Raw genomic sequence first — 12,039 nt, forward strand, 5'->3', positions numbered from 1 at the left:
AAAAGAAAAAGAAAAAGAAAGAAAAAAATGACAGCTGAAAGCAACTAAGGAGAAGACAGAATTAAACTAAAGTACAATAAAAGAGACAGAGAACATCACCAATGCCAAAAGACCCATATCCCTTCCTTATATTCCCCTCTTATAGGCATTTAGCTTTGATACACTAAAAGAAGCATAATACAATGTTTCTGTTAACTAGAGTCTCTAGTTTGCATTAATTGTATTTTTTCCCTAATACCACCCCATTTTTAACACCTTGCAAGGTTGACATTCATTTGTTCTCCCTTATGTAGAAACATATTTGGACATTTTATCACAATTGTTGAGCACTCTAGGTTTCACTGAGTTATATAGTCCCAGTCTTTACCTTTCCTCTTTCCTTCTGGTGTCCTACATGCTCTTAACCTTCTTCATCAACCCATTTCTTTTAAGATGGTTTTGTTCACACATCACAATTCCATAATTTATTCATGTGTAAGATAATTTTTATTCCTGATTTCGTATTTCAAGTTCCTGAGTGTTTTGCGAGGTTTGCTCCTTCTATGTCTATGCCAGACTGAAATGCCATTCCAGTGTAGTGCTTTCATGAAAGTTATTATTATTAATTATTATACATAAACCCATTTCAGGATAATCCATTTTGTAACTACTTTCCAAGGATATTCCAGAGTCCATTGATTTGCTCGTATGTAAGATCTTTATTTCTGAATATTTAATGGATTTCAAATCCATTGAGTTTTCAGTGTTCTTCATGGATACTCTTACTAAGCTAAATAGTGAAGTAGAAGGAAATGATGGTTATGGTGTTCCTGATGCCACTGTGGCAGTCATTTTGCACAGCCTCCACGCAGTCACTTTAATACAGCTTCCTCCAATTAGCTTTGCATGAGTTCCCCAATGATCTTTTTTTTTCTGTTTTTAGAACATTTTCATCACTCCAGAAAAAAAAAAGGAAACTCAAATCCTCCTATACCCCTAACCACCCCCTTCATTAATGACTCATAGTATTGATACAGTACATTTGTTATTTTTGGTGAAAGAACATTAAAATACTGCTAACTGTAGTATATAGTTTGCAATAGGTATTTTTTTCCTAAATGCTCCTCTATCATTAAATTCTAGTTATACAACAAGTGTCATATATTTGTTCTAGTTAATGAAAGAGATTTCTAATATTTGTACAGTTAATCACAGACATTGTCCACCACAAGATTCAGTTTTATACATTTCCATCCTTTAACCTCCAACTTTCCTTCTGGTGTTGTCACTCTGAGCTTCCCCTTTCCACCACATTCACAGACCATTCAGCACTCTTTGTTATTCTCACAATGTGCTACCATCACCTCTGTCTATTTCCAAACCTTTAAGTTCACCCTAGTTGAACATTCTGCTCATAATAAGTAACCACTCCCCATTCTTTAGCCTTTTTCTGTATCCTGGTAACTTATATTTCACGTCTAAGTGTGTACATATTATAATTAGTTCATATCAGTGAGACCCTGCAATATTTGTCCTAATGTGTCTGTCTTACTCCACTCAATGTAGTGCACGCAAGGTTTCTTCATCAGCCCATTTTTTAAGATGGTTTTGTTCATTATATATTCCATCCTAAGTAAACAATTGATGGTTCCCTGTATACTCACATATTTATGTATTCACCACCATCACCACTATCTATATAAGGACATCTCTATTTCTTCCACAAAGAAGGAGGAAGAGACAAAGAAGGTAGAGAGACAAAATAAAAAGAAAAAAGAAAGAGAGAAAAAAGAAAGACAGCTAGGAAGCAACAAAAGGAAAGATACCATTAAACTAAAGCAGAATAAAGAGTCAGACAACATTCCCAACGCCAAGAGGTGCCATTCCCCTCTCTTATGTCCCCCTCTTATATGCATTTAGCTTTGGTATATTGCCTTTGTTATATTAAAGGAAGCATAATACAATGTTTCTTATAATTATAGTCTCTAGTTTTCATTTACTGTATTTCTCTTTCAACCACACTCACAGTCATCTTTTTTCAGTATACTTACATTGCCATGCTAATATCACCCAAAATTGTGTTCCAAACCTCTCACTCCTGTCTTTTCCTATCTGTCTGTAGTGCTTCCTTTAGTGTTTCCTGTAGAGCAGGTATCTTGTTCACAAACTCTGTCATTGTCTGTTTGTCAGAGAATATTTTAGACTCTCCTTCATATTTGAAGGACACTTTTGCCCAATATAGGATTCTTGGTTGGCAGTTTTTCTCTTTCAGTATCTTAAATATACCACACTACTTCCTTCTTACCTCCATGGTTTCTACTGAGAAATCTGCACATAGTCTTATCTTATATGTGATGGATCACTTTTCTCTCACTGTTTTCAGGAATCTCTCTTTATCTTTGACATTTGATAATCTGTTTATTAAGTATCTTGGCATAGGCCTATTTAGATCTATTCTGATTTGGGTGCACTGCACTTCTTGGATCTGTAATTTTATGTCTTTCATAAGAGATGGGAAATTTTCATTGAATATTTCTTCTATTATTGCTTCTGCCCCTTTTCGCTTCTCTTCCTCTGGGGCACCTTTGACATGTACATTCATGCATTTCATGCCATTCAGTTCCCTGAGAGGTTGCTCATATTTTTCCATTCTTTTCACTATATGTTCTTTTGTGTGTAGGCTTTCAGGTGTCTTGTTCTCCAGTTCTTGAGTGTTTTCTTCTGCCTCTTGAGATCTGCTGTCATCTGTCTCCATTCTGTCTTTCATCTCTTGTGCTGTGCCTTTCATTTACATGGATCCTGCCAGCTGTTTTTCCAAACTTTTGATTTCTACCTTATGTATGCCCAGTGTTTTCATTATATGTTTCATTTGTTTTGCCATACCTTCCCTAAGCTTTTTGAATTGATTTAGCATTAGTTGTTTCAATTCCTGTATCTCAGTTGAAGTGTAAGTTTTTCCTATGACTGGGCTGTAACTTTGTATTTCTTAGTGTAGGTTTTAGTTTTCTGTTGTCTAGGCATCTTGTTTCCTTGCTTACCCCAATCAGGTTTTTCCAGACCAGAATGGGCTCAGATCTCAGCAGAAGGCAACAGTATCCATTTTCCCTAAGGGTGTGTCTTAGAGGTTTGGCAAACCCTGTGAGGCCTCAAGCCACTGTTCTTTTCTGCCCAGGAGGTGGCACCTGTCAGCCTGTCATTCCCAACTGGTGTAAGGAAGTGTGGTCTGTGGCTGTTTTTCCCCAGGCTCTGGCATCTAGTTCTGAATGGAACACAGGTAATAGAGCTTGGCACCACCTTCTTCCTCACATCCCCTAGGGAGAGGTCATTTGCCTTTGAATAGTCTCTCTGACTCTGCTATCTCCACCCTTGTCTGGGTGAGAGCACTGGGAACTGAAAATGGCTGAGGCTTTCTCCACTGAGTCAAAAAAGGGACAGAAAGCCCACCTTTAGGGCCAGTCTGTGGCCCTCCTCAGTTTTACCCATTGGCCAGAGACAGCACATGGTCCTCTGGGCTCCCCCTCCCTCCCAGAGAGGTCCTCCAGCTCTCCAAGGTCAGTCATCACCAAAAGCCTCTGTCTGATGGCTGGGGATTCATAGCTTGTATTGAGCAGTCCACATTTGTTAACTGAAACATGAGTTGGAACTGGGCTGAGGTATATTCACTTGTTCAGAGAGTGCTGCTCTCTAGTACAGTGAGGCTTTGCAGTTCAGGCTGTGGGGGGAGGGGCTCCTGGCTCAGATCTTCAGTTTTTACTTACAGATTTTATACTGCAATCTTGGGCATTTCTCCCAATCCAGGCTGGTGCTTGATGTGTGGACAGTCATGATTGCCCCCAACAGTTATTCCAGATAACTTACTATTTGTTCCTTGTTGTTCATTAGTTGTTCCAGGGAGACTAACTTCCACTTCTGTCTATGCCGCCATCTTCTTCCATCTCTCCCCAATGATCTTTTTAAAAACTTTTTTTTTTAAATCATTACAAAGTTACAGGAAAGTTGCAAAAATACTATAACAATACAGAGAACCCCAATATAACCCTACCCAAATACCCAGGTTTATCAACTTTTAGCATTTTGACACATTTGTTATATCATTTCTCTCTCTCATCCATCATTATCTATCTATTAATTTGCTGAATTTGAGACTAGACTGCATTCATCATACTTCTTTAACACTTACTACTTTCATGTACTCAGTTGTGCAACCACATTACATACAGTTATCAAGTTCAAAAAATTTAACATTGATGTAAAGCATAGGTTTATACCCAATTTTTCTACTGTCCCACTAATGCCTTTTGAGAAGTTTCTGCTCCATGACTTGACCTAGTACAGGATCATGTACTGCATTTGACTGCCATTGTTCCTTTAGTCTCTTTATTTAATAAAAAAAATTGAAGTGACATATGTACAACATAATTTCCCATTTCAACCATGCCCAAGCATACAATTCAGTGGTATTAATCACACTTAAAATGCAGCCTTATGATCATCACCACCAATTACTGAAACTTTTCCATCACCCCAAACAGAAACTCTGCACCTATTATGCCTAAACTCCCCCTTAACTTCTACTCCATATGAACAGCATAATTGATACTCAGCTTTTCCTTCCTCCACTATCCATTCTCAATTTTTGTCACTTCAAGTAGCCTTTCAGCAGAATTTTATTACTGGCCTAGAGGGAAAACCGTATTGCTGAGGGATATGAACTTTTGATAAGCTCTTATTAGACCGTAGTTTCTACAATCACCTGAATACGGTTGTCACAGACTGAATCCCCCAAATTCCAGACATATTATACTAAGCCTTATTTCTGAAGATCATAATGGTAAACAGGTTGATGCCTGGTATAGTGTTTCTTTTTTTTTTTTTTTTTTCCTACTAGTTAACCATCATGAAGACCTGAAAGTTAACAGGCAGCAACCATAGCTTAGGTGAAGTGAAACAAATGCTATGCTCCCAGGTGGAAAGGTCTCCTCCTAAACATCACAGAAACAAAATCTTCCCTCCAATCTAACTGAGCCTAGAGCTGCAGGCACAAAGATGAACTCCACACAAGTGGTTCATGGGAAGTGATGTATAGGAAGTCAATTCTACTTCTACTCTTTTTTTTTTTCTGGATCTATGGAATTTAGCTATTGGTGAGGCAGCCCTCTATGTAAGCCATTGGTTCAATACATAAAGCACATCCTAGAGGATAGTTGGTACTCACAGGGCATTGTCTCAAAATGTGCTCCACAGTGGAGCCTTTTATAGGTATTAAGTTGTTTTCTGAGGTTGGTTGATTCTGGTATGGGGTAGAACAAATCCATCCCATGGTTTTCTTTCTATTGATGCACCTTCTCCATTATAAGTTACATAACTTAAAGCAATGTCATGGGGAATTTTATGTGAGTAAATCAGACACTCTGTAAATATTTGGTAACAGACTTTTGACAAGGCATTGTCCAAAAGGAAAACAAAATTATATCCAGATTAGTTTTTATTTCTGCTGCTGTTTAATCATTAATTCTTCCAAGGTGAAAGAAGTTTAATATAAGCAAACTGTATCAAGTGTTTGATTGGTCTCCTCAGTCACAGAGAACTGAGCATGTAGTATTGCTATCTGGGCAGACAGGTTGGTTACTAAGTAGCAGTAACCAGATAATCTTTTGTGAGAAGAACCCTGCATAACCTCCATTCCTGCCATAAAAATAATATTCCATTCATGGGGCAACTGCATATACATTGGTATGTCTTTCAGTCAGTAGTCTTATATCAACCCAAATCATCTCTCCACCTGGTAATTGAGAGCCTTCCTCAAGTTGTGATGTAAGACACAGATTTGTGCCCACATAGCCATCCAGAAACATATTCTCTAGGTTTCCTTGCTCCTGTATCTCATCTTACGTTTTTTGACGTGTAGACCAACTAGTCAAACTACATCCACTCCCCATATTTTTTACCTCAGGCCATTTCTCCTTCCATATAAATTTTATTGTCATGGATACTTCTAGTAGCTCTGCCTACTGGGAAAATTTCTTTAAGGATTCTTCTTTAAGGACACTCATGGTCTGATCTATATTTTGTCAACAGTGAATTATTGAACCAATCCATCTGTAAGATGGGCCCAAATGTATTCATCCTTCATCAGTCAGTCATAGTTAAGTCCTCATGATGCCATGGGTATGAACCCAATTCATGCAACAGGGGAGGATGACACTGGGGTCTGGACTCACAGCTACATGTTTTACCTATGATTCCTTCTTATTCCTTAGGCCAATTCTGAATGTATCACAGTGGCAGTGCCAGCTCTATTTTATGATTTGTGGGTATAACAATTAATTATTATAAGTAGTTATACTTGTATAGTCACTTGGAGCCCTTGTCATATATTGGATATAACCAGTCATATGGCCCTAGTGGCTTTTTTGGAAGACTTATCTTGCTAGAGAGCACTTTCTTACTTTGATCCCCATTTATAATTTGGAGGTTTCTGAATCACTGATTAAAAATGTCAGAGGAGAGTAATTTCACCAACAAGGTGATGTAAGACATCCCCTAAATGAAGACTCCATAGTAGTGAATAAGAGGAAAAATCCCACTTGCTTAGAACTCTGGAGGATACTAGAGACTGGTGAAGGGCTCCAAAAATGCTGAATCAAAGAAAAAGAAAAATGTGATGTAGGAAATTTCTGTTATCTGGACCACCAGCCCAACCCATCCCCCACACTTGCTTCCACAGAGGAGTTTGGGAGTGGCCTGGATCCCTGTCACTACAGAGAAAGTTTGTAGAGCAACTCACACTGCAGTAAGTTAGAATCCCATGTATACCTAGGCTCAGGGAGGAGAAGTCCCTAAGTCTACAGAGATCAAGGGTGGAATGCAAGTCACTGAGGATTGCTGCATACAAAAGCGTTCCCCAGGGGGCTGGGGAGACACCATGGCAGAACTGTTGGCAAGAACTGTTGTGCCCTCACTCAATCCAGTTTCTGTTTGCTGGACCATCTAAAGGAGAAACAGATTTTTTCTGAAGTGTCCTAATTTTCTGGACTGACTCCCTTTTTTCTCCCCAGGGTGGTATACCCAAATGAGGAAGAATCTGGAGGCAGAGAATCCTCACAGAGAAAAACAGGGGTGTTTAAACTGAATGGCTGTTACATAGGACAGGACTCTGAACTGAAAAGTGTGAGGAAAATGGGGAAGTGAGTACAGGAGAAACTTTAAACAAATATTATTCGTACAAAAAACAAACAGAACAGTTCAAGATTCATGGAGAAGGAAGAGATGAAAGGAAGCTTTTTTTGCTGGTGGTGAATCAATTGCACAACCAATGCAATCTTGCAAATTGTACCACATCTGCAGGGCAAGAAAGAGATGAAGAACTGAGAAAATCTGAACAGTTAAACATGGACTACTCTAAAGGTCTAGAATATGCTGAAGCAAGCATCAAAGAAGAGCCTTAACACAAAGCCAATAAACAATAAAATCCTAGACGAGAGGGTTAAATAAACATTCAGGGTAAACTCATCAAGAAAATCAGATGGCTAGACATCAGCAAAAAATTCCAAGCCATACTGAGAAACAAGAAGATGTGGCTCAGTCATGGGAACAAATTAAGACATTGTTTTGTTAAAACAAATCTCCTAAATCAATTCAAGGAGATGAAGGAAAGTATGGATAAATAGCTAAGGGATCAATAAGTCAATGTGTGAGCATAAAAAAGAATTTGAAAGTATAAAATGAAACATAACAGAAATTATGGGTTTGAGGCATACAACAGCAGATTTGAAGAGACACAAAAAAGAATCACCAAACTAGAAGACAAGTCAATTGAAGTCATAGAGTCATAAGAACAGATTGAGTAGTGTCTCAGAGATTTGAGTGACAGCATGAAGCACACAAATATATGTGTCATGGGGGTCCCAAAAGGAGAAGAGAAGGGAAAAGGGGCAGAAAGTATAATTGAGGAAATAATGGCTGAAAATTTCAAACTCTTGTGAAAGACATAAATATACATGTCCAAGAAGTGTAATATATTCCAAATAGAATAAATGCTTATAGACCCAGTCTGAGACACATACTAATCAGAATGTCAAATGCCAAAGATAAACAGTGAATTGTGACAGACAGAAGCAACTCATCACATATAAGAGATCCTCAACAAGAATTACTTCTGATTTCTCATCATCTACCATGGAGATAAAAAGAGTAGCATGATATATTTAAGGTGCAGAAAGAGAAATCTTCCAGTCAAGAATGTTTTAGCCAGCAAAACTCTCCTTGAAAAATGAGGAATACTTTAAAATATTCAGAGATTAACAGAAATTGAGTGAGTTTGTCAACAAAAGACCTACCCTACAGGAATTACTGAGCATGTTCTACAGGTTGAAATGAAAAAAAAAAAAAAACAGTAGAGTAGTGTGAAGAAATGAAGATCATCAGTAAGGGTAACTAAAAGGGCAAATGCAAAACCAAATAATACTGTATCCTAAATATACAGCTCTACTCTTTAAATCCTATAAAAATCAGAATAACATTGAACAAGAAAAGAGTACCTTTCCTGATAATGGACCTGCAAAACATGAAGTGGTAGAGAGGACAAAAATACATAAAGAGGAGAAACAGAGGGACATGGGAGCAGAGAATGTGTATAGTACAGAAGCTAAGTTGGTATCTTTTCAAATTTGTAGGTTCAAGATGTAGGTTGTGCAAAATACTAAGCCCAGTGTAACCACAAAGAAAGTATTTACAAGATACGCAGAAACAGAAGTGATAAATGGATCAGTCAGATACATCAGAAAATCTCAACTACAGAGGAAAGGAGGATGCAATGGAGGAAAAGAGAGAGAAGAAAAAAGATACAACGTATGAAAACCAGAGGACAAATAGCTGAAGTACTGCCTTTATCATAATAGCACTGAATGTTACTGGATTAATCTTCCTAATCAAATGACAGGTTGGCAGAATGAATAAAAAAGCATGATCCAAGTATATGTTGTTAACGAGAGACTCAACTTGGACCCAAAGACACAAATAGGTTGAAAGTGAAAGGGTGGATAAAGATATTCCATTCAAATAGTAACCAAAAATAGCTGAGGTATTTATACTTATATCAGCCAAAATAGTTTTGAAGGCAAAAGCTGTTAACAAGAGACAAAGAAGAACACAATATTTTAATAAAAGGGGTAATCTATCAAGAATAATTAACAATCATGTATTTTTATGCATCTACTCATGGGGCCCCAAAATACATGAGGTAAACTCTGGCAAAAATGAAGGGAAAAATAGAAACCTCTACAGTAGTAGTTGGAGACTTCAATACACCACTCTCACTGATTGATAGAACATCTAGACAGAAGATTAATAAAGAAACAGAACTTGGGTAATATGATAAAAACACTAGATCTAACAGACATATACAGAATATTGTACCCCCAAACAGCAGGATACACATTCTTCTCAAGTGCTCATGGACCATTCTCCAGGATAGACAACATACTGCACCACCAAATAGGTCTCAAGAAATTTAGAATAATTGAATTTTAGAAAGCATCTTCTCTAATCATAATAGAATGAAGCTGGAAATCAATAACAGGTGGAGAACTGGAAAATCCACAAATATATGAAAGTTAAATAACACTCTCATAAACAATTACTGGCTCAAAGAAGGAACTGCAAGGGAAATCAATAAATATCTTGGGATGAATGAAAATGAGAACATAACATACAAAAACAAGGGATACAGCAAAGGTTATGCTAAAACAGAAATGTATAGCCCTAAACACTTACATTAAGAAAGAAGAAACAGCTAAAATCAAAGACCTAAGTGCACACCTAGAGGAACTAGAAGAATAACAACAAACTAAAAACAAAAGCAAGCAGAAGGAAAGAAATAACAAAGATTAGAGCAGAAATAAATGAAATTGAGAATTAAAAAAAAAAAAACACAGAGAGCATTAACAAAACCAAAAGATCAAAAAAAATCCACAAACCCACAGCTAGACTTACAAAGAAGAAAAGAGAGAAGATGTGAATAAATAAAATCAGAAATGAGATGGGGGATTACTAGTGACCACACAGAAATAAGAGATCATAGGAAGATACTATGAACAGCTGTATGCCAACAAACTAGGCAACATAGATGAAATGGAGGAATTCTCAGAAACACATAAACAATCTACACTGACTCAAGAAGAAATAGAAGACTGCATGACAGACCAATTACAAGTAAAGTGATTAAATCAGTAATTAAAGACCTCTGAACAAAGAGAAGTCCAGAGCCACATGGCTTCACAGGTGAATTCTACCAATCATTCCAAGAAGAATTAAAACCAATCCCACTCAAACTCTTCCAAAAATTGAAAAGGAGGGAATACTACCTAACTTATTCTATGAGGCCAACATACCCCTAATACCAAAGCCAGACCAAGATACTACAAGAAAAGAAGTGTGCAGGACTCACTCCCAGAACGACAGGCCACAGGGGCAGTAGGAGGCCCCCAGAGCTTTCTATCAGGCTCCTTCCCAGGTGTCACTTGAAGGGCATGATGCTGTGGTCCGAGAGCAAGGCTGGGGCTCCTTTCCTTTCCAAGTTCCTCCCCAAAGCAAGTCATAGTTTTCAGCAGCTCCGGGGGTGGCTTGGACTTCAGCCACCACTCCGGACCCCCGCCTCTCCTGGATACATGGGGATACCTTGGGCAGTGCTGTCTGTAGCTTCCACGTCTTCCTGCAGTGACTGTGGCTCCTTTGAGGTGTCAGGCATCTGCTCCTGGGCAGGCAGGTCTCAACAGTGTTTTTGGCCCCTCTGGGCTTTAGAAACATCTCTGTGCCCAGGAAAAGCCCATCTGTGCAGCCTGCATGCACCGTATTTCACGTTTGAGAAAAACTCGGGGCATTCACCACAGCAGTGGCTCAGCACTGCGAAGTTATCCAGTGGCCAGGCCCAGGCCAGTCAGTGCCTGGCCCGGGTCTGGTGGCACCTGGGGCTCTGGCCTTGCCTGTCTCCAGGACAGCTCTTCCAAAGTCAGTGGCAGAAGATCCATGGCTTCAGCCTCCGGACCAGGCCAAGTCATGTAACTGGTCTAGGACAAGGGGCAAATGACTCAGTCAGGTACTGACTCTGGCTTTTTATAGAGTCTTATCTCATTCAGGATATCAGAAGCCGAAGTCAAGATACTTGGTATTGATATTCATTTGCTTTGCAAATTGCCATGGAGCCTGATGGAATTAAGGTGAAATTGTTTCATCCTGGGTGGCTCTATTCAGAGTCTGTAGATTGTGATGATGATTGAATTAAGCAGTGGCCTGGGGAGAGGAAGGTGGACCATGGTGGGCCGGGGTGGAGCCCAGTTACTGGCAGTTCCCAGGCACTGTAGACCATCTCTCCTCATGACAGGCACTCGGCATTAAACTTATTGTGCCTAATTCTCTTAGGCATCAGAGAGGCACTGCCTCAGTAAGAGTATATCACATCCAAGAACACAGAGCTAGTTCACACTGGAGCTGGAACAAGAACCCAGGGCCTCAGCAAGTATATCAGGTAGGAAAATGAGTAAAGAAATAATTAGTTTGGGGAGGGTAAAAGGAGAGTCCCATGGTTGACTTAGAATGGTAGCTTTTTTTAAATTTTTCTGTACACTGGATTACATGATCAAAGAGAGAACAAATTTGCTGTAGTTGCATACCTGAAGAGCAAATGGGTTGAATTAGTGTCACTTTTTCAACAGTGTTTCTTGCAGGACCTCTACCCTGTTTTATATAATTATGTGCATTCTATTATTAGTTATTGCCTTTTACTTGCCTTCCCTATTTTCATTCTAATTCCTCCTATTGGTAACTTTTATTTTTAGTGTGTAATTTAGTGTCAGTCAGTCTTATAATACATGCTTTATTCTTTTGTGTGCATATATTTTGAAGTCATGTAAAAAGTCTGGGTTTATATATCTTATTTTATTTATTATTTCCCATACATTTGCAAGTATCTAAGACCTCTATATGTACATTTCACCTGCTGCTTCCCCCTCTGGCATATTCTCCTCTGATGAGCCTCTTCCACAACTTACCTATCCACTGTCC

This window comes from Choloepus didactylus, chromosome 11, assembly GCF_015220235.1.
Source record: "Choloepus didactylus isolate mChoDid1 chromosome 11, mChoDid1.pri, whole genome shotgun sequence".
Taxonomy (NCBI): Eukaryota; Metazoa; Chordata; class Mammalia; order Pilosa; family Megalonychidae; genus Choloepus; species Choloepus didactylus.